General features: G+C 48.0%; 2 pseudogenes; one reads left to right on the plus strand and one right to left on the minus strand.

Annotated features, from left to right (window-relative positions):
• On the plus strand, nucleotides 1-22,212 carry LOC136545822 (F-box/FBD/LRR-repeat protein At1g13570-like; annotated as a pseudogene).
• Nucleotides 1,642-3,239, minus strand: LOC136542894 (uncharacterized; annotated as a pseudogene).
• Nucleotides 22,213-27,369: the final 5,157 nt, after the last annotated feature.

Genomic DNA, 27,369 nt, shown 5'->3' on the forward strand with positions numbered 1-27,369 from the left:
CGGGATAGGGGCGACTGTGCGAGTGCCTTGTGACCGCTCGGCTCACCAGTCAATATCGCCTGTCCGGAACCGAACACGAAACGACCCATAAACTTTCCCAAATTAATCCGCAGCCACCGCACCGCGCGGCACGCCGCTCCGCAGTCAGCAACCATGGCGGTTACGCCGCTGCGCACGGCGGAGGCGGCGGAGGGCCACGACGGCATAGACCCGGACCCCATCTGGAGAGCTCTGAAAGGCATCAGCAGCGTTCTCGGTCGCGTGGCCTACGCGCTCGCCCCTGCGGCGGGCTCTTTTGGGACATCTAATTATTTGCCACTCTTACGGAGGCCGTCTCTCTGATTGCCAACTTTGTGGTGGCAACTACAAAAATGTCCCAAAAAATAGTAACTCGTCTAATATTTTGCCAGTTTTGCTGACGTAGCATGCCAGATCAGCCAGCCAGCTTGGGAACGGGCCGTTGACGCTCAAAGACCGAAGGCAAAAGACCATTCTGCCCCCGCCGTGTATTGCTTAACAAGCGCCGTCTCCTCCCATCTGCTCAGTCCCAACGGTTCTCTCCGTACTTCTTCTTCTTCCTTCGTCTCCCCGTCCTTGGTTGCCACCGCCCCTCCATTGCCCTCCCCAACCCTAGCCGCCATGTCCCGTCGAGCGAGCTCATCAACGCACAATAGGCATCCGCAGCTGCCGGATAGGATAGGGGAGTACCCACTCGGGAGGCAGACAGGGCTCCCCCTCATCATGTGTGAGGAGTATGGGCTGCAGAGGGTGCTCGAGCTCGTGGCCCAAACAGATGAGAAAGGCAACAAGGGTCGTGTCTTCTTCAAATGTCCCAAGAACATGCAAGGGGTAAGCCACGTTCTTTGGGTTCCGATTTGTTAGGGTTTTGAATCGATTGTCACATCAAATATGTTTCCATGTGTTTAGGTTCCAGGATCTTGTAGGTTTTTTGAGTGGCAGCGAGAGTACCTGGCCATATTGGTGGACCAGGGGAAGATTGTGATGAATCTAGAACAACATGGCGTAGTAGAGGAAGAAGCTGATTCAAGGGCACTGGTGCGTGTGTAGAAGAACTCAATGGAGGTGAAGCTGGATGCTTTGGTTGGTGCAGTGAAGGCTTTGAGCTTGGTCATGGGTGCTGGTATAGTGGTTGGAGCTATGTATGTTTCACTAGTTGTTAGTTCCCTTGTTTGTTAGTTGAACTACTTTAAGCTGTATCTTAGTTGAGTAATGAGCTCTGTGTTTCAGTATGAGTCTGACCAATCAGTGGGCATATATGTGTGAAAATGTTGAATGGTTAATGGAATATTGTTTCTGTTATTCCACTTGTACATGATATCCAAAAATCATCACTGCAAGACCACTGATATGCTCTTGACAACCATAGCAAGTTCAGTCTGCATACATGACACAAACATAGCAAGTTCAGTCTACATACATGACACAACCCTAGCAAAGTCATCACAAGTTGTTCAGGCCTATAAGGCAATACATTACAAGTTGTCCATTCAACTTACAATACCATAACAAGTTGTTCATGCACCTTTCAATGATATAACAAAGTTCCCAAAATATGGATCACAAGGATTCATTGCTTCATCAGTTTCCCTTGGCAGAAGAATTCTTCACCTTTGTGGCTAGCTACTTCCTCCTAGGGGTCATCTTCTTGGCTGGTGCAGGGTTTGGCAGAGATTCAGCCTCTAGAATGATCATTTCAAGGGGTTGTGGAGCTTCCAAGTTCAACCTCCTGCATTTGAAAGTGGTTTAGTGAGCTATTGTCGAGATGGCAAGTTCTTGAGTCACAATTTAGGTTCAGATTTTACCTTGCTACTGCTGCTGCTTCCTCTGCCTCTCTTTCCCTTGCTACTGCTGCCCTTGTTCTTGGAGTCCTTGGTGATGGTGCTGCTACTGCTGGTGGAGCTAGTGAAGGCTCAGGTGCTGCTGTTGCTGGTGGAGCTAGTGAAGGCTCAGGTGCTGCTGCTGCAATTTCACTAGCTAGAGCAGGTTCATACTCCTTGTCAGCACCCTTCTTTGGCCCCTTTTTGGTCTTTGTCTTTCTTGTCCTCTTCCTGCAATTTCATTAAGTTAGTTAACAATGGTGAAAGGATTTCAGCAAAGGTAGGTTAGTAAGTTACCTTTTTTTGGTGCCACTTAGTGGGCACCTCCAACTGGTCCTTCTATGGCCTAATTTACCACAGCCCTTGCAAGTAACCTGCCTTGTGGCTTTGCCACTTCTCTCTAGAGATTCCTTAACCCTCTTCTTCCTTTGCCTCCCAAGTCCTCTTTTCTTCCCAATTGGTGGAAGAAGCTTGAATCCCTTCTCAACTACCGGCCACTGGCTCTTATCAGTGATGACAAGAATCATTTCTGCATATGCTGCTTGGAACTTGTGCACTGAGTAGGCCACATCCACATATTGCTCCATATTTGGCTACCTTTCAGCTGTTATGACTGCCAATGCATGGGGACAGGGCTTGCCACTCACTTGCCACTCTCTGCATGTACACTCATGTTAGTCCAGGTAGACAACATGCCTCTTGACAACTTCATCATTGTACATGACTATCACCTCTGCTTGGTTAGGTCCACCCTTAGTTGCCTTCAGATGGTTTAGTCCCTTTGAGGCTGCATTTAGCTGATGAATTATTGCTGGTAGTATGAATCTTTTTAGGGCCTTGGATATCTTCCTTCTCTTCTCAAAAAGTACCATTGTCTTGTGCCTGATAGCATCAGCTAGAATGTCTAATAGTAGATCTTTGTGTGCTTGGATCCATGCATTCCAAGATTCAGCCAAATTGTTATTTATGAAGTCACACTTGATCTCTTCCTTGAATCCACTCTTGGCCCACAGTAAACTGTGATGTTCCTTTAACCATGGAACAACTCCTGGATAGGCTTCAATAACTTTATCCATCAATTTATTGAACTTTTCTACTATGCATGCCCTTGCTGCTGGCCACATGTACTTGGCATAGGCATTTCCTGTAAACCTTTTCTTCATATTTTCCATGAGATGCCTGAAACACTCTCTCTGCTCTACTCCAGGAAAAACCTTTTTTTACAGCTGCTTCTAGCCCTTTGCAGGCATCAGTGCATATAGCCAAGTGGTTCATTGGCCCTAAAGCTTTCCCTAACTGTTCCATGAACCAAGTCCAATTATCCTTGGTCTCTGAATCAAAGAAGCCAAAAGCAATTGGGTACAACCAATTGTGGCCATCTATTGCATTGGCTACAAGCATGTGGCCATTCCACTCACCATTGAGAGCAGTTGAATCTACACTAATATAGGGTCTGCAGCCATCTCTAAATCCATCTATACTTGCTTTGAAGGCACAAAAAAATCTACTGAAGTATACCTTGCCTTCCATAGTAACTGTATCTATCTCAACTACACTACCAGGAGACCTAAGCTCAATCTCAGCCTTGAATCTAAACAAATAATCAAAACAATCATCCCACTTACCAAATAATTTATCTGCAGCCCTCTGTCTCCCATAAAATACAGTCTGATATGGAATCTTTATGTTGTACTTCTTCTCTAACTCTTCCTTCACAGCTTTGGGACCCATCTCAGGATTATCCTTCAATAGTGGTATAGCCCTCTCAACAATCCACTTCTGGGATGCCATCCTCCCAAGAACTCTACTCTTTGAAGGACACTTGTGGGTACCCTTATTGATTTGGATCTGCACATACATGAAGAAATGTCAGAAATAGTTAAGATAAATTCATATACAACATGCAAATATTAGAAATAAGGTTACATCAAAAGGACAAAAAAAAGTGTTAGTATTGGTACCCTGGCACTGCCATCCTTCTATGTCCTAGCTCTAATTTTCCATGGGCAACCCTTGGAACTGCAGTAGCCCCTAAACCTCTCCTTGTCAGACTTCTCTGTCCCCAACTGAAACTCATGCATAATAGCATGCTGCCTAATTGCCATCCTAAAATCATCCATGCAAGGATACAGTGTCCCAACACTCATGTCAGGGTTGTCTCTATCCCAACCAAACATTGGCTCATCTCCTAGGTCATCATTAACAGGGATTGCTGCCTCATTCATTTCATCCTCCACATCAGTAGGTATGTTAGGAATAGGAACCTCATCTGCAGGAGCCTCATCTGCTGCCTTGAATCCAAAAGCCTCATAGATTTGATCCTCATCTACCGCAGCATTAGCTTCACCATCACAGTTCTCATCAGCCAATATAGTCAATGTGTTCCAATCAACCACATTTTCTTCAGCTCTACCTTCTTCAGGAGTACTACAAGTGTCACATAAGCCTTCTACATTCTCTGCATGTCCTGCACTTGTCACACCAGATTGGGCAGCAGTAGTAGAAGACCCACCTTTGTTTGCTCTACTAACAACATCATTCAGACCAACTGCATCTTTCTCAACAACATCACAGCTAACATGCATTACCTTCTCATCCATCCTAGACATTATCATCTCCTCAAACTGATCACTGCTAGTAACCTTCCACTCTATTCCACTGTCAATGTCAACACCCCAAATAAGCAGTTGTTGACTGCGGCCCCAAATGATCTTGTTGGCCATATCATCTACAAAAGCCATTCAGTGTGTACACATTGCTACTGTCAAACCACAGGTCATGTTCTTGAGCATCTAGGTCAACCACTCCATAGTCGTTAACCAAAGTGTATTTATCAACGCTAACATGGATTCTAAAAGCATTGCTAGGATCAATCCTGACAGTGACAAGCAAAACAAACAAATTGGGAGTTAGGACGTCCCTCACATACGGGATCCCCTCACATACATGCCATAACAATGAAACATACCACGGGGGCACAGAGACAACACCATCGTGGCTAATGGTTTGCTCTACATCCGAATCCTACATCAACACACGAAAATTAGGAAACCCTAGCATCAGGAATCCCCCCATTCACAGATGCCGCGCGTAGGTAGAAGAAGGAAGTAGATCTAACCTTGCAGGCGTCATGCCGTCCTGCGACTTGGCGCCGCCGTCGAGCTCCCGCCTGCCCGCCTCGAGCTCGCGCCGCCACGGGGAATGAAAGGGGAGGGACGGGAAAATAGCGAGTGGACTGAACAGATGGGAGGAGACGACGCTTGTTAAGCAATACACGGCGGGGGCAGAATGGTCTTTTGCCTTCGGTCTTCGAGCGTCAATGGCCCGTTCCCAAGCTGGCTGGCTGATCTGGCATGCCACGTCAGCAAAAATGGCAAAATATTAGACGAGTTACTATTTTTGGGACATTTTTGTAGTTGCCACTACAAAGTTGGCAATCAGAGAGGCGGCCTCCGTAAGAGTGGCAAATAATTAGATGTCCTGGCTCTTTTGGCACCGCCGGCAGCTGCCGTCGCAGTGCGTCCGGCAATCTCGGCGGGATAGCCGAGATTGTGGACGGCGGCGTTGGCGGCCCTGCGGGTATCTGCCCCGCCGGCCGTACTCTCGACCGAACCGGCAGCGTTTTGGTCCGTGTCGGCGACGGCCGTCCTGTCAGGTCTGTATCTCGCAACTGGCCACATGTTACTTCAAGTGATTGTTAGTTGTTCGTTTTGATACTCCCTCTGTCAAAAAAAATGTAAATCTTGTTTTTCAAGCTAAGATTAGTGTAGGTTTAAAATTACGCGTTTGCTCCCCCTCTATCCGTTCTTGTCTTCTGGAATGGTGGGGATATTTTTATTTGATGGGCCCCATTAAAAAATGTGATCTCTAAGTCTAACTCTACAATTACATGTTTTTTTTGAGACAAGACTTAGAATGCTAGAATTACATGTTTTTTTGAGACAGAGGGAGCAGATCTGAACAGACGATCTTATCCTCTCAAAGTAGCAATAGGGAGAAGTCAAATGATACTGTATTTGCATGAATTTTTGCTGGTTTCATTTGGGGGCCCCCCCATGGCCTTAATGCTGCGACCTTTGGTCAGGATTTTTGGTGTTTTTGACTGAATAAAGGGTGGTTATTTCAAACCTTTTTTTTATTAAATTTGTTTTTCAAGATGGTTTCAGGAATCAAAACATGCTACCTTATCCTGAAACAGTCGAGATATCTGCTAAAGTTGGTTCACTGTATTGTATTGGTCTAATTTTGTGCTGACCTTGGGGAACCCTCTTCTTAAAGCTGTAATCTTTGGTTAGCATTTTGGTGTTTCTAAAAAATAAAGGAAGCATCTGTCGACTTCAATAGTGAATTTCTTTACCAAAAGGGATTCACTAAATCTTTAGTTTTGTGCTAGATCTGAACAGGCAACCTCTTATCAAAGTAAGGATGGTATTCTATCTGCCTTTTTTTTCGTTTCCTTGCATAGGAAGCTCTGGTCTTAAAGTTGCAATCTTTGATCAAATTTTGGTGTTTTGACAATATAAAGGAAGATTGTTTTGACTTGGGTCGTGAATTTGTTCTGCAAATAGTTTTCAGGAAAAGACTCTGACAGCCCTAGATAATGCATTGTTAAAGCAGATCCTCTTCTATCCCTTGGATGCATCAATTACGAAAGAAAATGGTACTCGTGCTCTCTTGTGACCTGATAGGCTTGCAGAGGATACGGATCCAAGTCCACTTGCTCTATTTTCATCCAGAAGGAACGCATAAGAGAATTATTATATATAAATGTGCAGTTATGTTTTATATAAAAAAATGGTAGGACTTCGGATAACGAATGTACTTCTAAAAAAATAAACCTTTTTCTATAATAATAATTGGTCAAAATATAACAATTCGAGTACATATGCCATAAACAACACTTGTTTATCAGTGGAGAAAATAATCACTTCAAGGTCACTCATAAGTTGTCATGTGTCCTAAGGCGTAGGGCAAGAGATTTTTCAGGGTTCAACCAGGGATAGTTGCTATGGCATTTTGAGAGTTTTGACATACTTTGATATAGTTTGTCTCATGACATTTTAATTTCCAATGTCTATCAGGATTTTACTACCCATAAGAAAATTTTATTTTAACTAAATAAGGGTGCAGTGGTGTTTCTTCTATGAGAAAAACCGGAAGGACTTCTGATAGCGAATCTACTTCTAAAAGCTTTTTCTATAATAGTGGTCAAAGTATAAGAACTTGAGTACATATGCCATTAACATAAGTTGTTTATTAGTGGATAAAATATTCACTTCCAAGTCAGTCATAAGTTTGTCATGAGTCCTAAGGTGATGTAGGGCAAGAGATTTTTCAGGGTTCAACTAAGGAGTTACTATGGCATTTTCAGATTGTTGACATACTTTGTCATAGTTCATCTCATGGCATTTTTAGTTTCCATTATCTATCAGTCCTGACTGCTCAGCTATCTTATTGTGATGACATCAGACTAATGGAAGTTCTGCCGTTGTCTTGTGCAGCATAGGGAAAGGAAACAACCTTACATGCAGAAGTGCACAATCAACTCATGGAACACGGCGACCAAATATTAAACTTGAAGACCTGCCGGAGGTATGCTACAAACTTTCTTCTTTAAATATGATGTTGAGAGTAAATTAAATTTCCAAACTTGGGATGGGGTTGATGGGACATCATTACTTTGCTGCAGGATGTGCTAGACAGGGTGTTTTCAAAATTGCAGCTCAATGAGGTTGTTCGGACTAGTGTGCTGTCAAGTAAGTGGAGGCATATGTGGGCAATTTCTTCCAAACTAAGGATTAATTGCATTACAATATGTGGACGACCTCGATATTTCTGCAACAAACCAAACTACACCAAGGAATTCATTGATGGTGTTAATACGGTGTTGCAACAGCTTCGTGGCAAGGTGGTTGAAGAACTTGAGGTCAAATTTGAATTTGAGAGCATATTAGTGGATCATCTGAACAATTGGATTAGTTTTGCTGTGTCATCACTTGTGAAGAATCTAGTTCTGGATTTAGCACCAGCTGAATTTGTGGGTGTCAAGGATAGGTACATGTTTCCCATTGAATTGTTTGATGGTGCATCCATATCTCGGATACAACATATTAAGCTTAGCTGCGTATCCTTCAGATCACGTTCCCTGTTTAGAGGTTTCCCAAACCTGTGCAAGCTTGATCTGCATCTATTTGATGCGTCTGAAATGGATCTTGATGACATGCTGTCAGGATGTGCTAATCTTGAGTGGTTGAGCTTTATTAGATGCCATGTGAATGATGAATTAAAGGTAAAACAGCCATTGTCCCGTTTGCTGTACTTGCGCATTGCAGCATTAAAAAGGTACAATTACATGCAAAGAATCTCAAGACTTTTGTATACCATGGTGTGCAATTACCTATTGACCTTGGCGAAGTTAAGAAACTAGAAACAGCAGAACTTCGTTTGTATGATATCACTTTTGATTATGTCCTAAGTGTACTTCCAAGTGTGGTCCCAGGTGTGCAAAACTTCACCTTGCAGACTAGTTATCTACCATAGGTATGTTGTTGCAGCATATTATGAATCTTTAAGTCACTTTTTAGTTTTGATTTTCTCGACACAATATCGTCGGCAGTCTTCCGAGGGGTATCCCACGAAGGTAAATTGATCGGCAGAGGGGTGCGAGATCAAGAACAAGAAGGCAACAAAGACACACGAGTTAGACAGGTTCAGACCGTCAGTATGACGTAATACCCTACTCTTGTGATCTGTTGGTTTGTATTAGCTATCGTATGATATGCCGTGATTTTAGAGGGGGTCCCTGCCCGCCTTATATAGTCCGGGAGGCAGGGTTACAAGTCGATTAAATGTAAGAGATAACCGGAAAATAATAACTGGTTACAGGAATCTTGGGATCATACATATCCTAACAGATCTCGTAGTATCTTCAGGATATCTTTCCGATGTCTTACGGAAGGCGCCGAGCAGAGTCGTGCCCCGCAAGGCTTCTTCTTGTGGGCTGGGCCACCCCTAGAGGCGCAGCCCATGTGGTCTGCCATGGGTATCCGGGGTCGTACACCCCACAGCTAGTCCCCGAGCGTCTTGTACCTGTTGTGCAACGTCGTCTTGAGCTTGTCCGAGCAGGTGCGAACAACGCCGAGCAGTCAAGCACATGGTCCAACCACCATGCTGAACTGCCGAGCTGCGTGAGCTGTCGCCGAGCAGTGTGAACCATTGCCGAGCAGCATAACCTGTCGCCGAGCAGCACGACCTATCGCCGAGCACCGTGAACCATCGCCATGTAGAGTGACCAAAGTATGGCTTGCCATAAGGGTGTAAGGAGCTCAAGTTTAGAATCAAAAATTTCTCTGCAGTGGACCAAGTGTGCCCACATAGAGTCCGAACAAAGTTCTAGGAGTCAATCTTCCTCTATAGGCATGTAGTCTTCGAGAAAAAACCCCGCACACTCACCGCGAGGTGAAGTGTGCCCACTTAGTCCTTGAGCCTGACAGCAGATGATGTAGTCATGTGGTGCCAGGGTCAGAAACTTAAAGAATAGTAGAAAACCAGCCGAGCAGGAAGCCAGTCCACGGGCGTGCCCCAGAAAGAGACAAAGCACATTCACCGCAAGATGAAGTGTGCCCACTTAGTCCCCGAGCCTGACAGTAGGTGACGCAGTCACGTGGTGCCAGGGTCAGAAACAGAAAAACAATTAAAGACTAATGGAGCAGGCCGCCAGTCCCCATGGTACAGGCGGAGTTATCGAAAAAATCAAATCGTGGAGAAAAAATCGGAGTAACGGCCGTACAGTGTCAGTTACTTAGCCTTAATAAATGGCGGAGAAGTCGGCGATATTTCAGCGAGGAGCAACAGAAAGCAGAGATAAATGAGCGCCATGGGCTGCGGTTGCACAGAAGCCCATGTAACGGCCCATTTGCCGTATCGGAGAAATCGGAGCAGCGCAGATCGCGGGAACGGTTCCCAAAAAATCCTTGAATGCGGAACGGTGGGGAAAATCCTATATAATAGTGCCGCCGCAGACCCCGTTCCCACCTTTTCCACTTCATCTTCCTCCTCATCTCTCGCGCTGCCGAATCCGCAACCACATTTGCCTCCGCCGCCGATACCTAACCAGATCTGAGAGATGGCGCCGAAGAGAGGAGCTGCGAAACCGAAGAAGACGAGTCCTAAGAAGGCGAACGCCGTGGCCTGACGCGATGAGGAGTGGGTGCCATCACGAATAGGAGAAGCTGAACTGAACCGATTGGTGGAAGCCGGCGTTCTCCCCGACCGTGCGACCGTCGGATGGCGGCCAGCTCTCGATGAGTCCTTTCCCACGCCTCACACTGACGAATCAGTGGTATTTGAAGACTATTTCTAGCGCGGGTTAGGGTTTCCTGTTCACCCATTTCTAAGGGATCTGTTGGAGCTCTGGCGGGTTACTCTGTGCAATCTCCACCGCAATACCATTTTGCACATCTCAATCTTCATCCACTTTTGTGAGGCATACCTCGGAATCCTACCCCACTTCAATCTATTCCGCCACCTATTCTGGCTGAAGAAGAGAGGCGGTGCTGGTTCTAAGGTGGTCGGTGGGGTGTATCTCCAGCTTTGGGATGGGATGGTGAGTGAATATCTTACCATACCATTGAATACATCGCTGAAGGGGTGGAACACCAGATGGTTCTATATGAAACAAAGCCACCCAGCAGTTCGTTGTAACGCCGACCACATCCTAGAAAGCCAGAGGAGTTGGTCAGAGCTGCCGAGCAAGGACGACATGGAGCAAGTGAATGAACTCCTCAGCTTGATAAAGGGCATGAAGACCAATGGCGGATTGATAGCGGCGAGTTTCATAGTGCGCCGCATACAACCCTATAAAGAGAGGGCGCACCCAGGCTTTGAATTCAAAGGAGAGACCGACAATACTTGAGAGAGGCCAGAAATACTATCCAGGAGCGACGTCGAAGAGCGAACTGCCGAGCTATTCGCTCCGCTATCCTCCTTCAGGCTGTAAGGGTATACAAAGCCCTTTAATTGCAAGAATCTGCCTCCTCAGGTGAGTGTCCTGACTATATGTTTCTGAGAAGTTTATTTATACTACTGAGCAATAAACTGATCCTACTCATGTGAAGATCCATTCGTAGGACAGGGCGGTGTATTTCTTGGGCATGCCGAGAAACGATTGGCCGCCGTCAGTGGATGCACGATGACCTATTCAAATTGAAGAAAGCTCCGTCGGTGTCTCCTCTAAATCCAGAGGAATGGATACTAGTCGGACAGAGAGTCCTCCCCCGGTGTCGGCTAAAATCCGGGGGAAGAGGCCAGCGGAAGATGAGCCAGCCCAGAAGAAGAGGAAAATAGCAGCGACTGCTCCCCGCAAACCAGGCGAGATCTCTCTGGATGATGACTAAACCAATCGGACACAAAGAACCGCGGTGTTCGATTGGTCTAACGACGACGAGTTTATTATGAACCCTCCCCCGAGCACGAAAGGGCCTCCACGCAACCCACGCACGGAGGAACAAACTGGGGTAGGCGAAGAAGTCTATGAAGCTCCGACAAGGAGAGTCCTTGAGCAATGAGCGGAGGGAATTGCTACGCAGCAGACGTCAAAAATCCCCGCTGGGCGGGCAATGGAGATCCCCATGCAACAAATGGCAGCAGCCCCAAAGCAGCAGGCGGAACCAAGGCCAACCAAGGAAGAGCCGAGAATTCCCCCGCCGAGCACAGGAGTCGACCCCGCGGCTGTGCCCGGAGGCTCAGGCCAGCACCGTCGGTTCAAGAAATTGAACCATCAGACCAAACCGTAAGTGTCCTTGTGCTGACGTTGCTTTGCTGTGTTTCCCTTACTTCTGTTGTGACTGAATAACTAATTTGGTACAGTGCCCAGCCAACAACTGATCCAGCCCCGCCCGCTCAGACTGAGCAGCAACCAGAAACTGGCCCTGGAGTGGTGGAGATGCCAGTAGACCACATCCAGGAGTCCCTGAGTGTTCGGGAGCACGTGGGGGAGCCAATTGCTGCACCTGGTGGGCTTGATAGCTGCAAGAGACTGCCTACTATGGTGAACGAGTCAGTGACAGCGCCTTCGGCAACGGTGGAATCAGTAGCGGAAAAGCTTTCAGCACCGAAGGAGCAAACAGCGGTCCCCAAAACTTTAGAGGGCATGGTCGGACCTGCTATCCAAGCATCGAGCCCCAAGGTGGTCCCCCTGGCTGCAATGGAGGAGGACGAGGTGGAGGAGATCGTGTGTGACGAACCTCGACCCCAAGTAGTCCGGATCCTCCGAAAGCGTGGTGATGAAATAGTTATTGTCGAAGAGGAGGACACCACCAAGGAGTTCAGGAGACTGGAGACTTCCCTTACTGGTGTGATGAAATAGATCAAGGTGAATACTTCGTTTGAAAGGTCCTGGTTGTTTATTGGAATTGGTTAACGTTAATGTCATCATGCATTTTGCAGGAAATATCTCGAGTTGCTGAGCAGCGCCGCCAGCTGATAAAGCGAATGGAGCCCCTTGCTGTGGAGAATGAAAAACTCAAAGAGGCCAGGAACCTCTCCGAGAAGAATATCTAGAGGGCCCAACGCGAACAAGACCTTGCGGAGTCGAATGCGCGGGACCTGGAATACCAGAAGGTGGTCCTTACCGAAAAGCTGGCGGCTGTGTCCAAGTAAGTGCAGAGCTAGTCCGAGCAGCTAGCCGCTGTCTCCGACCAACTAAAAAGTGCTTCCGAGCAGCTGGAGAGGAAAAGCGAATAGCTCAACAGTGTTCCCAAGCAGAAAGCAGGTATGGTACATCAACGAATGTACTTTGGTATTGCTGAACAGCCACATTTTTGTTAACAACTATTGTGCTTGTAGAGCAATACGATGAGCTTGGCCAGATGCGCCAGGCCGTCGATCAACTTTGCCAGGAGAAAGCAAAGGAAGCAGAGCGGGCGGACAAACTTGCTGAAGAGATGAAAGGTGAATTCCTCCTGGTCGGAAGTACTATTGAAGTAGCTTCCTTGTATAATGGATCATTGTAACTCTCGCAGGCTATCGTCATAAAGCCAAAGCGCAGTTCGACGTGCTGGTGCAGGAGGCCAAGGTCCAAAAGGAGAACTTCGACGTTGTAATCGCCGCAATTAAGCTGGTGCTTGACTGCGTCGATCTAGAACTGGACGCTCAGCACGACGATAGGCGTCAATGTCCTGACACCATAATCCAGAGGTGCAAGGCAGCATAGGAGAACTTCAAGACTTTCAACCGTGACGCCATTACAACTGTCGCTACCCATGTCCTCATGGTTGTTCGATCCCATTACCCTACCATCGACCTTCAGTCGATAGGAGGTGGGTTCGCCGAAGGACTAGACGACGCGGGAACACAGCAGCTGGAGGACGAAGTGGAGAAAGCAGCGAAGATGCTGGCCGGCGATATAGACCTGTTTGGTGAAATGGATGGTAATGGCAAAGCTCAGTAATCAGCTCATCGATTATCATCTGTAAAGGCTTGACAATGTAATTAGAACGTGCAAAAGCGCAAGAAATAATTATTCATCGAATAAATGCTATAAGGTGCATGTATACGTAATATATGCAGTTTGCTTGTAGTTTGGTGAAATAGTCTTCGCAGTTTCAAACATGACGCAATTATGCGTAGTTCAAATAACATCCAAACAGTTGGTCTGCTACTGATCCCTATGGCCTTGGTCAGCCCATAGTCCATAACGTCGAGCGCGGAGCCCATGCACGTGTAGGATTAACAGACGTGACCCAGGAACCACAGCCGACCACCCATGACGCAGAGCGCAGAGCCCATGGCACGTGTATGGAAAAATCGGTGACTAGGTCTTTTCCATAAAAAATAGCGCGGAACGTGTGCTGCTCGGTAGTTGTTATACGAACTTGGAGATAAAGACAACATAAGCGGCGTCCGAGCAATGTATTCTATGTTGAACTCTCGGCCTTGGCTGACCCATAGTCCATAATGTCGAGCGCGGAGCCTGTAGACATGTAGGAAAAATAGGTGTGACCAAGGGACCACAGCCGACCACCCATAACATAGAGCGCGGAGCCCGTAGCACGTGTAGAAAGAAATCGGAGACTGGGTTGTCTCTGAAGAGAACAGAAAAGAAAGGATGTTGCTCTCCGATCAAAAAATGTTTGGTGATTTGGAGAAAATGTGCACGGTGATTTGGAAAAATCGTGTTCGACGATTTGGAGAAATTGGATTCGGCGATTTGGAGAAATCGTGCTCGGTGATTTGGAGAAATCGTATTCGGTGATTTGGAGAAATCGTATTCGGCGATTTGGAGAAATGTTGTTCGGCGATTTGGAGAAAACATGATCGGCATAGTTACGGCGATTATGTATTGGAGTTTGTCATGAAGTAGCATATAGCTCGGTGACCACAAGTGGATGTTAAACCACAATAGATACAAAACGGAGACATGTTATGGAGACCAAAAACTTTACTGAATATAAAATTGTAGAGTACATATCTGGGGTGTTTCAAGGATAGAAACGTATAAGGTGTTTGATGTGCCATGAGTTAGGAACATCAACTCCTTCTAAGTCACTTAGGCGATAAGAACCTGGTCGAGTAACCTCTTTGATGACGTAAGGCCCTTCCCAGGGGGAAGAGAGCTTGTGCAACCCTTTAGTTTTTTGTTTTCTGTGGAGAACGAAATCACCGACAGCAAATGAACGACCTTTAATGTTTTGGTTGTAGTACCTCTGCAAGCCTTTTAGATATTTAGCTGTACGGACGCAGTTGATTAAGTGTTCTTCCTTGGCCCTGTCGATGTCCTTAGACTGAACAGCCCTGGCCTGCTCTTCATCATAGTTTTCCACTCTAGGTGCTCGAAAAGTAATATCCGCTGGTAGTATGGCTTCTGAGCCATAGACCAAAAAGTATGGAGTCATGCCGATACTACGACTAGCTTGAGTACGTAGTCCCAGACTACAGCTAGAAGCTCCTTGAGCCATCTACCCGGGTGCTTTTCTTCTTTCTGATATAGTCGCTTTTTAGGGCATCAAGGATCATACCGTTTGCCCGTTTGACCTGACCGTTGGCTCAGAGACATATTTGACGGAGATGCAATGGTCTTCGCAGAAGTCCCAGAAGTGATGGCCAGTAAACGTAGTTTCGAGATCAGTGATGATGCTATTTGGTAGACCAAATCTATGGATGATATCTTCAAAGAGCTCAACTGCCTTATTTGCAGTGGCCGAGACGAGCGATTTATATTCAATCCACTTGGAGAACTTGTCAATGGCGACATATACGTACTAGAAACCACCTGGTGCTGGCTTGAAAGGCTCGATCATGTCCAGTCCCCAGCACACAAAGGGCCAGGAAGCTAGGATGGTTTGTAGCTCTTGCGCCGGCACGTGTATTTGCTTAGCGAAGAATTGGCATCCTTCACAACGTCAGACGAGATCTTCTACATCAGTAATGGCTGTGGGCCAATAAAACCAGCTTAGAAAGCCTTGCCGACCAATGTTCTCAAGGCCACATGGTTGCTGCAGGAACCAGAGTGAATTTCGAGAAGTAGCTTCACTCCTTCCTCTTGGGTGATTAATTTCTACAGTATCCCTTCCTTGACACTTTTTCTTATCAAGCTATCGTCCACCAGCACGTAAAGCTTGCTTCGATGAACTAGGCGTTCAGTTTTAGTCTTGTATGAGGGTACCTTGGCGCTGGTGAGGTACTTGATGAATTGTTCCCTCCAATCGGCGACCGGTGAAGGTACCACAAGTACCAACTACTCGGTAGGGGGAACTTCTTCGACTTCCTTATCTTCTTTGATGGATGGCGCTAGGAGATCTTGAACGAAGACCCTCGGTGGGATCGCGGCGCGAGAAGAACCTAGCTTGGATAAGTGGTCGGCGAGTTGATATTTGTCACGTACCACATGGTGATACTCGATGCCATAGAATTGTCCTTCAAGCTTTCTAATTTCAGCGCAGTAAGCATCCATCTTCTTGCTAGAACAGGACCAGTCTTTGTTGAGCTAGTTGATAACCAGTGCAGAGTCCCCGTACACCATGAGGCATTTGACGCCAAGCTCGACGACTATACGAAGACCATGGAGACATGCTTCATATTCCACGGTGTTGTTGGAGGCCAGGAAGTGTATCTGGAGAACATAATGTAGCTTATCCTTGGTCGGCGTAATGAACAGAATGCCCGCACCAGCACCGTTGATGTTAAGGGCGCTATCAAAGTACATCACCCAGTGTTCGGGGCAAGCAGCGGCGATGGGCTCTTGGATCTCAGTCCATTCAGCGATGAAGTCAGTGAGCCCCTATGACTTAATGGTAGGTCTGCTTCTGAATTCGATGGAATAGGTGCTGAGCTCAACAGTCCATTTAATGATGCAGCCATTGGCCTCTTTGTTGCGGAGAATGTCCCCTAAAGGGAACTCAGTGACCACGGTGATCTTGTAGTATTCGAAGTAGTGTCAGAGTTTGCGTGACGTAATAAGAATGGCATATAACAGCTTTTGTACTTGAGGGTAACGAGTTTTGGGCTCGTTATGTACCTCGCTAATGAAGTAAACCGGACGTTGTACTTTATAAGCATGCCCGACCTCTTCGTGTTCGACGACAATAGCTGTGCTCATGGCGCGAGAAGTGGTGGCGATGTATATTAGCAGAGTCTCATCTGGCCTTGGCGCTATCATGATCGGTGGCTTTGTTAAGAACAACTTGAGCTACTCGAAAGCTGAGTTTGCCTCCTCCGACCAGGAAAAGTGCTCGAAGGCCTTGAGGAGCTTAAAGAATGGTAGCCCTTTTTCGCCGAGGCATGATATGAAGCGGCTTAAAGCAGCCATGCAACCTGTAAGCTTTTGTATATCCTTGACGCATGTTGGCCGTTTCATATTGGTGATGGCAGAGACCTTGTCAGGATTAGGCTCGATGCCTCGAGCACTGACGATGTAGCCCAGCAGTATACCGGATGGAACTCCAAAGATGCACTTTGAAGGGTTTAGCTTCCATCGGTACTTGATCAAGTTGGCGAAGGTTTCTTTGAGGTCGGCGATAAGGTTGTCGGCTGTCTTGGTCTTGATGACCACATCATCGATGTAGGCTTTGATGTTGCCGCCGATCTGTTGGTCGAGGCACATCTGGATGGCCCTTTGATAGGTAGCCCCGGTGTTCTTGAGTCCGAAGGACATAGTTTTGTAGCAGTATGCACCGAAAGGTGTAATGAATGACGTTTTTATCTGGTCTTCTTCCTTGAGGGAGATCTGATGATAGCCAGAGTAACAGTCAAGGAAGGAGAGTAGTTCACAGCCAGCGGTAGAGTCTACAACCTCATCAATCTGAGGCAAGCCGAAGGGGTCTTTAGGGCAGTGTTTGTTAAGATTAGTATAATCAACGCACATTCTCCATTCTTTATTCTTTTTTCGAACGAGAACAGGGTTTGCTAACCAATTTCGATGATACACTTCTTTTATAAACCCGATAGCTAAGAGCCGTTTTATTTCTACCCTAATAGCCTCCTTCTTGTCTGGCGTGAATCGGCAGAGTTTCTGCTTGATCGGTTTGGCGGTCGGTGAGACATTCAAGGAGTGCTCAATCTTCTCCCATGGTACCCCCGGCATGTCTGCAGGTTTCTAAGCAAACACATCGGTGTTGGCACGTAGGAAGAAGACGAGCGCGCTTTCCTATTTGGGGTCAAGGTGAGCCCCAATCTTCACGGTCTTGGAGGCGTCGTCGAGGCCGAGGTCGACCTCCTTGATTTCCTTAGACTTGGTGGAGGCATGGGGAAGCTCTAGCTCTAGAATCTCCATGTCATCGGCGGGTGCTGTCTTGGCTTCAGCGACCATGCTAGCCATCTGGATAGAGAGGTCGGTGGCTTCGGTGAGAGCGAGACTCTCTGTCTCGTAGGCGTAGGCAATAGAGAGGTTGGCCCGCAGAGCCAGGACTCCTGCAGGCGAAGGCATCTTCAACACCAGATACACGTAGTGTGGTATGACCATGAATTTGGCTAGAGTTGGCCGGCCAAGTATGGCGTGGTAGGCGGTGTCGAAGTTGGCGACGTAGAAGTTGATATGCTCGATGTGGTAGTCGCTTGCCGTGCCAAACTGTACTGGTAGGGTGATCTCTCCAAGTGGTCTGGATGCCCTTCCAGGTACCACACCCTAGAAGGAGGAGTCCGAGGGTGTGAGATTGCGTCGAGGACGAGGGGGAAATGCCCTATGTAGGGTATGTCTGCCCACTGGTCGGCCCTACTGAAGGTGATGGGGACCTCGGACCATGGGCGATAGCTGGGGTCGGTGGTAGTTTCCTCTGAAGCAACGGTGAGCACTCGTCGGGCGGCGAGCTTCCATTCCCTTCTACTCTCAGTGGAGGCGAGGCCCTTGAAGATGGTGGCGACCACCTTATTGTGGTCCTAAAAGGCGTTGTTGTTCCCAGGTGGTCAGCGACCTCTGGCTCCATCGTTGGCGTCGTCATCGAGCCTCTTGTCCTGGAACTCCCTAGCTAGACCAATGCAGTCCTTCATCTTGTGTTTGGTGTTCTTGTGAAGAGGGCACGGGCTGTTGAGGATCTTTTGGTACTGCTCATCGTAGTTACGCTTGGCACGAGGTTGATTAACAACAACGACGATGTGTTCTGGCCAGCGGCGGTGATTTTGGCCAGGCCTGTGTCCTCCTGTTCGATCATGGCCGCTATCGCAATGGTAGCTGCGGTCGTCGGGATGGCGATCGCTGTGACATCGGTCGTCACGGCGATCATCGTAGCGGTGAGGCGAGCACTGAGTGCCTGCATCCTCGTTGAAGCGCACCTTGGCTTCCTCGGCATTGGCATACTGGTTGGCAGTAGTTATCATTTCGTCGATACCAGTGGGCGGCTTGCAGTTGAATTTGGAGCGAAGCTCGCGATGGTGGAGTCCTCGGATAAAGGCGGTGATGACTTCAACTTTCGTGATGTTGGGGATAGAGTTCCTCATCTCGGAGAAATGCCGGATGTAGCTGCAGAGGAGCTCGGATGGCTTCTAGTTGATGCGGCTGAGATCATGCTTCATGTCGGGTCGAGTACACGTGGCCATATAGTTGTCAGTGAAGACTTTCTTCAACTCTTCCCATGACCCGATGGAGTCCGGTGCGAGGCTGGTAAACCAGCTCATGGCGGGTCGTGTGAGCATGACGGAGAGATAATTTGCCATGACGTTGGTGTCTCCTCCCATGGCGCGGACGACAGTGGCGTAAGCCTGCAGTCACTGAGTTGGGTTCATTCTTCCTTTGTAGGGCTTGACACCGGTGATCTTAAAACCATAGGGCCACTGAAGCGTTCGGAGTGCCCTTGTGAAAGCCGAAGGCCCCACAGGGTTGTCGACACCGTCGTCTATGGTGTTGTGGTCAGGGATAGGCTCGAGGGCTGAGTCCGGGTTGTCGTACTCCCTTTCGTAATCTTGGCGGTGACGCACTTCGTCTTCATGGTGACCAAAGCGACGTTGCTCGATACGCTATCGCACATCCTAGAGGTTGCTGAGATGTACTCTAGCATCCTGTTCGACCTCCAGATCGTGCTGGCGATGGTGTTCGGCGTGATGCCCCCCGGGTCCCCCCTAGAGATGTAGCGATTGGTCGGCGAAACGACTTTGACTGGGGCGACGATTGGATCTCGGCGCAGCTGATCGGTGAATCATGCTCGTAGAGCACGAAGATCTCTGATCCTCGCGAATCTCATTGACCTGACAGTGAGCCGCTTTAAGCATGGTGGCGATCTTGGAGAGCTCGGGCGTTTGAGGGAAACGAGCGAGCTTGTTGGCGGCTATTGCTAAATTGGCGCTTGGAGTCTTGAAGACGTCGTGGCCGTCGACGCGGAGAAATTCTTCATGGAGGTCGCGGTGGAGCGGGAGTGGTCTTCCTTGAGAATCGAGCCGATTATTCCGAGTAGCCTCGACCCTCGCGATGGCTGCCTCGTTTTCTCGCCGCTGCGCGCGGTTGACGTTCCAGTTCTCTCGAGCAACGTGCTCCTCCTCGGTTTTGCTGTTCCGAGGAGGGCTGTCGATGCTGACGTTGAAGATCGCACCACCCCAGAAGGGTGGAAGAAGAAATTGATCGGAGAAGGTTTCAACGAGGGTCTCCGTAGAGCCCTGAGACTCGAAGCCCGGAGTTTCTTCTAGGATGGTCTAGAGGTGCGCCCCGGGGCTTCGGCCTAAGTGTAGCATGTTGACGCCTGGCTGAAGCTGGACGACGACCTGGTCGACGAGTTCGCCCCTTAGGGCATGTTGGTAAGCGACGGCGGCGTTGGTGAAATGTAGGGCCGTAACCCCTACAGTTTTCCGAGCAGCCTCCGATAGATCTGGATCGAAGGGTGGTCGGCGCTGAACCAGAGTGTCCAGTGCCGATTCGGCGACGGAGAGACAATCAGTGAGCTTCAGTCCGACCCGGTCGATGGATTCGATTAGATCATCGTTGTTGATCGGCCTCTTCTGGTAGTGAGGAAGTGGACGGCGAGTCGTCGCCGAAGGAGACCTCGGAATCGGCTCCGAGATCGGATCTGCAGTTGCAGGTGCAGGGGTGGTCGGCACAGAGCCGATCTGCCCCGACTCGAGGAGCTCTCCGACTCCGTCAGCGTTGATGACCCACGAGATGGATCCGACCGTGAAGATCTGGCCGGGCTGCGGAAGAGACGAAGAGCCTGCGGAAAAAATCATCTTGTTCGACAAGGAAACAGCACGCACAACCCTACCTGGCGCGCCAACTGTCGACAGAATATCGTCGGCAGTCCTCTGAGGGGTATCCCACGAAGGTAGATTGATCGGCAGAGGAGCGCGAGATCAAGAACAAGAAGACAATCGAGACACACGAGTTAGACAGGTTTAAGCCATCAGTATGACGTAATACCCTACTCCTGTGATCTATTGGTTTGTATTAGCTATCGTATGATATGCCGTGATTTTAGAGGGGGTCCATACCCGTCTTATATAGTCTGAGAGGCAGAGTTACAAGTTGGTTAGATCTGAGAGATAACCGGAAAGTAATAACTGATTACAGGAATCTTGGGATCATACATATCCTAACAGATGTCGTAGTATCTTCAGGATATCTTTCCGATGTCTTGCGGAAGGCGTCGAGCAGAGTCGTGCCCCGCAAGGCTTCTTCTTGTGGGCTGGGCCACCCCTAGGAGCGTAGCCCATATGATCTACCGTGGGTATCCGGGGTCGTACACCCCACAGATTTGATCTGACAGTTTTCTATCTTCCAGATGCCCTTATTACCGGAAAACATTGGCAGATTTCCCCAACTGAGATTTTTACGGCTGTTACTCCCAGTACTTTGTCGTGAAAGCGATAATAATCTCTCGCTGGCATCCTTCCTCCGGGCTGCCCCTTCAATTGAGGAGCTTGAGGTGCATGTAAGTATTCTTTCTGGGTTGCACTCTTCCAGCAGTGATCTCATGTAAGTATTCTTTCTGGGTTGCACTCTTCCAGCAGTGATCTCATGCATATGATTATATCATATTTATTAGTTATTTCTTAGTTAAACATAGGAGATTTGCTTCCATACCTTTCTTTCTAGTGGAACACTATGCTAATTCATGTAATGTCATGTCTAGTTTGGAGACTTGTGGTGAGAAGCCAATAATGAAGTACTGTGCCTATGTAATTGGGAGTTTAATACAAATAGGTCCCATCCGATATTGTAACCTGTTGTTAGCTTGTCACTTTACATGTTGATTATTTGCATGCTTATCAGTCTCATGGAGGGTTGTACTTGTTGATTGTCATAGCTATGTACTTCACGTTTGTACAGGCACCTCACCCATTATGAACTTCACTGGTGCTTAAAGTGTAAACTTAGCTCATAGACTACTTGTCTCGTTAAGTTCAATTTTTTTAATAAATACACCCTTAAACTTCAATTACTGATAATGAAATTTGACATCAGAATAAACATATCTTTAATGATAAGTACACTGACCATACTTTTTCATTGAATTCTTGCAGTTTGATGCATCTTGCTTGGAAGGTGTGGGATGGGGAACTCTCCGGAGTCTTCCGCCTCATCCATATAATTATCTAAGGAAAGTGCATATTACAGGGTTTAATGGGATTATGGGACAACTTGAATTTCTAGCACATATCGTGAAAAATGCCCCTGCCCTAAGGATTTTAAATATAGATCCAAGAAAGAAGTTGGGTCTTTGTAATTGTACGGCTTCAGATTTCTTGGCTTGTCGAGCTTCTGTTATAAGTAAGCTTCTGTTATATATATATATATGGAAAAATGTTGCCTGGCACGGAAGTTAATATTCTGTAGGAATTCTTTATTGACCCTGTGCAAAAGGTCAAATGATGTGCAGGCGCAGCTTATTCTTTAGTTGTATTTCTATCATCTGGGCATGTGATGAATCAAATCTATGTACAACCAAGTGGCTTTATATGTTTCCATAAGAACAATAAAATTCATGAAAAAATGATAATAGTTTATTCCTCCATTTCCTTCATATGACAATGAGTAGTTACAAAAATTGAACTACTCACCATAGTTATATACGGTTCAGTACATTAGGGGCCTGCTGCTTGTCATGCGCCTTGATTCCTTTTTGCCAAGTTTCGGCAGCAAGAAAGGGCACACAAAGACATGCCAAAGCCAAATAGTCGATGAGCAGATTGTTCAGACGCTTACAAAATGATATCGAGGAGATATAATATATAGAGTACAATGTACAATTACAGCTTGGCAGAAAGAAGGGGCACACAAAACATGCCAAACAACAAATACTCTGAGCAGATTGTTCAATGAGATACTATACGGCCTGTTCGCTGGTTGGTTTTTGGACTAATAAGCCCGGCTGGTGCTGGTTTGTTATGAGAGGAAAACACTGTTGGCTGGCTGATAAGCCCTGGCTGAAACCAACAAGCGAATGTGCTGATAGAGTAAAATGTACAGTTACAAGTGTTAGAAGTGTAATTGTAGCATAACCAAACTGGAGTCACATATTTCTGCAAGTTACTGCTTCAAGGTGAATTCATTTGAAAGGCCCAAAAAAAAGAAAAAGCACAAGCAGACATAAATTGAACCAAGTTATCATCTGAGCACATATTTCTATAAGTATAACAGTAATATTTGAAACTGCAGGCCAGCACACACCATAGACACCATAAACTGCAGGCCAGCACATATAAATCACATATTTCTATAATCAATTAGTCCAAAAAGATAGGGAAAAAGTCTACATAACTCCCCAACTATTCAGAGTGGACTACTCTACCCCTCAAAACTAACAAACCGGATTTTCTACCCCTGAGCTTTCCAAAACCGGTCAAATAACCCCCAAGCAGTTTTGGACGGTGGTTTTGCTACAGTTACGGTGGTTTTGTCTTTTTTCTTTTTTTTTATTTCCGCTGAATCTTTGAAAAATCATAGTAAATCACAGAAAATTATAAAATAGAAAATCCAATTTTATTGGACTCCAGTAGATCTACACAGTGAACATATAATATGGTATACTTTAGTACAAAGTTTTTGCTATAGCTTTAAATCTATGCTTTTCTATAATTAATTAGAATAATTCATAGCCGCAACTTCTATAGTCTAATTATGGTGAAATTTTTATGGTGGGCTAATTATTAAGATTATTTCATACTCATTATCATGTATAACTTAGTTATAAATAAAACATAGATTTAACAAGCATAAACCTAAATAAATCTATAACTAAGTTATACATGATCCAATGAGTATGAAATTTTTACTATAGTTCAAGCATATAATAATTAGCCCACCATAAAAATTTCACCACAATTAGACCAAAAAAGTTGCAGCTATGAATTATTCCAATTAATTACAGAAAAGCATAGATCTAAAGCTACAGCAAAAACTTTGTACTAAAGCATACCGTATTATATGTTCACTGTGTAGATCTACTCACATGGAGTCCAACAAAATAGGATTTTTCTGTGATTTACTATGATTTTTTAAAGATTCAGCGAAAATAAATAAAAAAAATGATAAAACCACCGTTCAAAACCGCTTGGGGGTTATTTGACCGGTTTTGGAATATTCAGGGGTAGAAAATCCGGTATTATAGTTTGGGAGTAAAGTAGTCCACTCTGAATAGTTGGGGGTTATATAGACTTTTTCCAAAAGAAATATCACATTAGAACACCATAGACATGCTCGTACAGGTCTTGGCCAGCAACAGCACTGGTAGACGTCCTTGTGCTGAACAAGAGTCCAAGACGCACAGCTAGAGAGCTCCAGCATGTACGACTGCAGCCTTGTCCATAGCTCGGCCACCTGATTGCTCTGCTCCTACCCAAGTGCGTGTGCTCCGTCTCAGCTCCAATCCAGCCTCTGCTCCCCAGACTGCCTGGCAGGTGCACCATGCAGTCGCTGCTTATATCACGACCACCAACTCCGAAACGGTGGCACCAGATGAACAGGCACAAGCAAGGAAACTCCAACGCCAACATGGAAGAAGCCGATGCCACCACCATCATCCCGGCCAGCAATCCACAGCTGGAACATCATAGCAACCTGAACTGCTCAAGGCAAGGTACTCCTACTATTGCAGGAACTGATGCAGTTGACACCACCACACAGCAGGAATACATGAACCAGCAGTCACTGCACAACACAATGCAGGTCGCACGTTCAGGTATGAATGACTTCATTGCAGGAATTGGATCCTCAACAACACAGGCGTACAGGCAAATCTCAAGTTCCATACATAGATTCAATGTCTCGCTTCCAGCATTGCTACAAGGATCTCGATGCTTCACAGATGCTTCGACTATGCCGGATCAGGTACCGTCCACTCCTAGAAAAGCTGGAATTGGAATCTTCATTATCAATACCCAGGTACAGCCGACGCAAAACATCTACATCGAGGCGGCCATGTTGGGCTCAGTCTCAGTCTTGATGGCTGAGGCGGCGGCTCTGGCACTGGCGGCAGCGATCACTGATCGGCTACAGTTACACCACACAAAGACGGCCAACACCGTCCGGGCAGCCTCTAGCTCGACATCACGCTCCAGATTCACGAAAGGATCTGTAAGTCCTCCCTCTCGCTTATCATCTCTCTCACTTAGGAACTGTCGCGACATATAGGCACTCTATGTGAGGAGGAAGGAGGAAAGACAATAGGTGGAGAACAGGCAAAGGACTACGACGGAGAGCCCTCTCCCTCCCCCTATTTAAATAAGAAACGCGGCAGCCGAAGAGGGGCAAAAGATCAAAGCAAAAAACTCTCTCCCTTCCCCATTCAATGCGGGTGGGAAATGATGGGACACACCCTGACCGATGGGACGCATGCTAGCCGACGGAACGACGCCGGGTCAGACGGAACGACACCTGGTGAGACGAAACGTGGCCTGGGTATGGCCCACCACTATCGCACGACCAGGCACGAAAACCGAAACGTCACCACACGCAGGCAGCTCTCCGCACCCTTAGGCGGAACTTGAAAAAACCCAAAGCAGGATCTCCGCCGAGAGAGACCATCGGGCTTCCTAAGTCGATCGAACGGCTCAGAAAAACACACCGAGAGACAGGTAGGAAGCAAAGGGACGCCCCATGTAGGCCATGCCGACTCCATCATGAATGCTGACTCCCGTCTTTGAGCCATCCCAGGCCTTCCTCTTCGGAAGCCTGGACTTCGTCGCCGACCGGCTCAGCGTACTACACCTCCGCGAGGAGGCTCACGTTCCGGCACCTGTCGGAGGGGCGCCCTCCATCGACTCTGGGACGCACGACTTCGATGACGCGACATCTGCGCTTCATTTTGAGCAAACTCTCTGCTCAAACCCCACTGTAAGTAATATGCATATTGTTATTTACTCTTTATTTACTATCTCCCACCGATCATCCGGAGGGACCGTATCGCCCACGCCACAAACACCATACGATCGGTTCCCCTATGGCCTTGCGTCCTCCGTGGATGCATACGCTCGGGGGCTCCGAAGGATGCTGACGCCATCCCCCCTCGCATCCGAATTCATGGGAATGGTAGGCTATGCTCCTGCTGCTTTCCATGAACCCCCAGATGACGAGGGCGAGAGCGACGGTTCCAGCATCGGCGACGTGGCACCCCGCCACCGTCCGTCCTGAGAGTGCACTATGGAGGATGCTCCGGGACAACCGTCGGTGGTTGTGGAGTCCGTGTAGACCCACACCCCTATGGATCCGCATGTGAGGGCCCTCGCGTCTGTGCAAGCGCACGCCGAGGAACTACGACAACGACGGCAGAAACAAGCGCCGCCTGCGCCGGCGCAATCGGTACAGCACATTGCGCCCCACGCGCATGGCTCGGCGGGTGGCGCCCGGGGTCGCGCCCGTCAGGTCCAACACGACATTATGAACGAGGAGAATGATCTCCCACAATTCACTTGGGTTGGCCAGAACATCACCGCTGCGACAATGCTTCTGCGCGGCGTTCCCGAGCCCGTCGACCCCTAGGAGCGGGTAGTCTACCGGAACCTCCGGGTTCTAGTAGAAGCCGCCGCCATTCAACAGGCGGAAAGCTCCGCGTCGCAACTCCGACACACGCCCTCTCTCCCTATCGGGGGAACGGGGACGTGCCAGACGGATCGCTCCATTCGCTCGCCGCTACAGCCGTCAGGCGCGGCTCGGGGGGCGGCAGCCGCGCCACAGTCCGACCTGGCGCCTACTCCACACCGACCGCCGGTACACGAGTAGCCCGATCCGCACCAGGACGCTCATAGCATCGTCAGCAACTGGCATCGGGCCCGACACGATGATGATGTCCACCATGCGGCGGCAGGAGCAGGCGACACGGGTCCCAATCGAACAATCGAGGGGAGCGGTGAAACATGCCCCTGGCGCGGTCGCTGGCCAGACGACCAGAGTCCTAGCCTTGAGGGCCCGGGACCACGGGCCTTCAGCCGACGTATCCGGAGAGCACCGTTCCCGCATCATTTCCGACCACCCACCAACATCACCAAATACACCGGGGAGACAAACCTAGGCATTTGGCTTGAAGACTTCCGGCTCGCCTGCCGGGCTGGAGGAGTGGATGATGATTATTTCATCATTCAGTATCTTCCCATTTGCGTGGGGGGGCATGTTCGAGCATGGCTTGAATTCCTCCCACACGACAACATCCGCGATTGGGCAAACCTCAAGAGGGTCTTCGTCGGAAATTTCCAGGGGACGTATGTTCGCCCTGGAAACTCCTGGGACCTCAAGAGCTGCCAGCAGGAGCCCAGCGAGTCCCTACAGGATTACATCCTTAGGTTCTCCCAATGATGCAACTCCCTCCCTAATGTTGTCGACGCAGACGTCATCAACACATTCCTCTCCGGGATGAACTGCGAGTCCCTAATCCACAAGTTTGGCTTCCTAAAACCCCGTACCACCCGCGACCTGCTCGACGTCGCCACTAACCATGCCTCTAGCGATGAGGCGGTGGAGCGGTCTTTAGCGGAGGCCGGGACAAAGGCAAGGCCAAGCGCGCGGACCAAGACGAGGGCCCCTCCACACAGAGGGGCAGGAAGAACAAAAAGGTTCGGCGCTGATCGGACAACACCACGATGGTCACCGTGGCTGATCGCACGGGCAAGTAGCCCCAACAGGGGC

This window comes from Miscanthus floridulus, chromosome 3 (genome assembly GCF_019320115.1).
Source record: "Miscanthus floridulus cultivar M001 chromosome 3, ASM1932011v1, whole genome shotgun sequence".
NCBI classification, from domain to species: Eukaryota; Viridiplantae; Streptophyta; class Magnoliopsida; order Poales; family Poaceae; genus Miscanthus; species Miscanthus floridulus.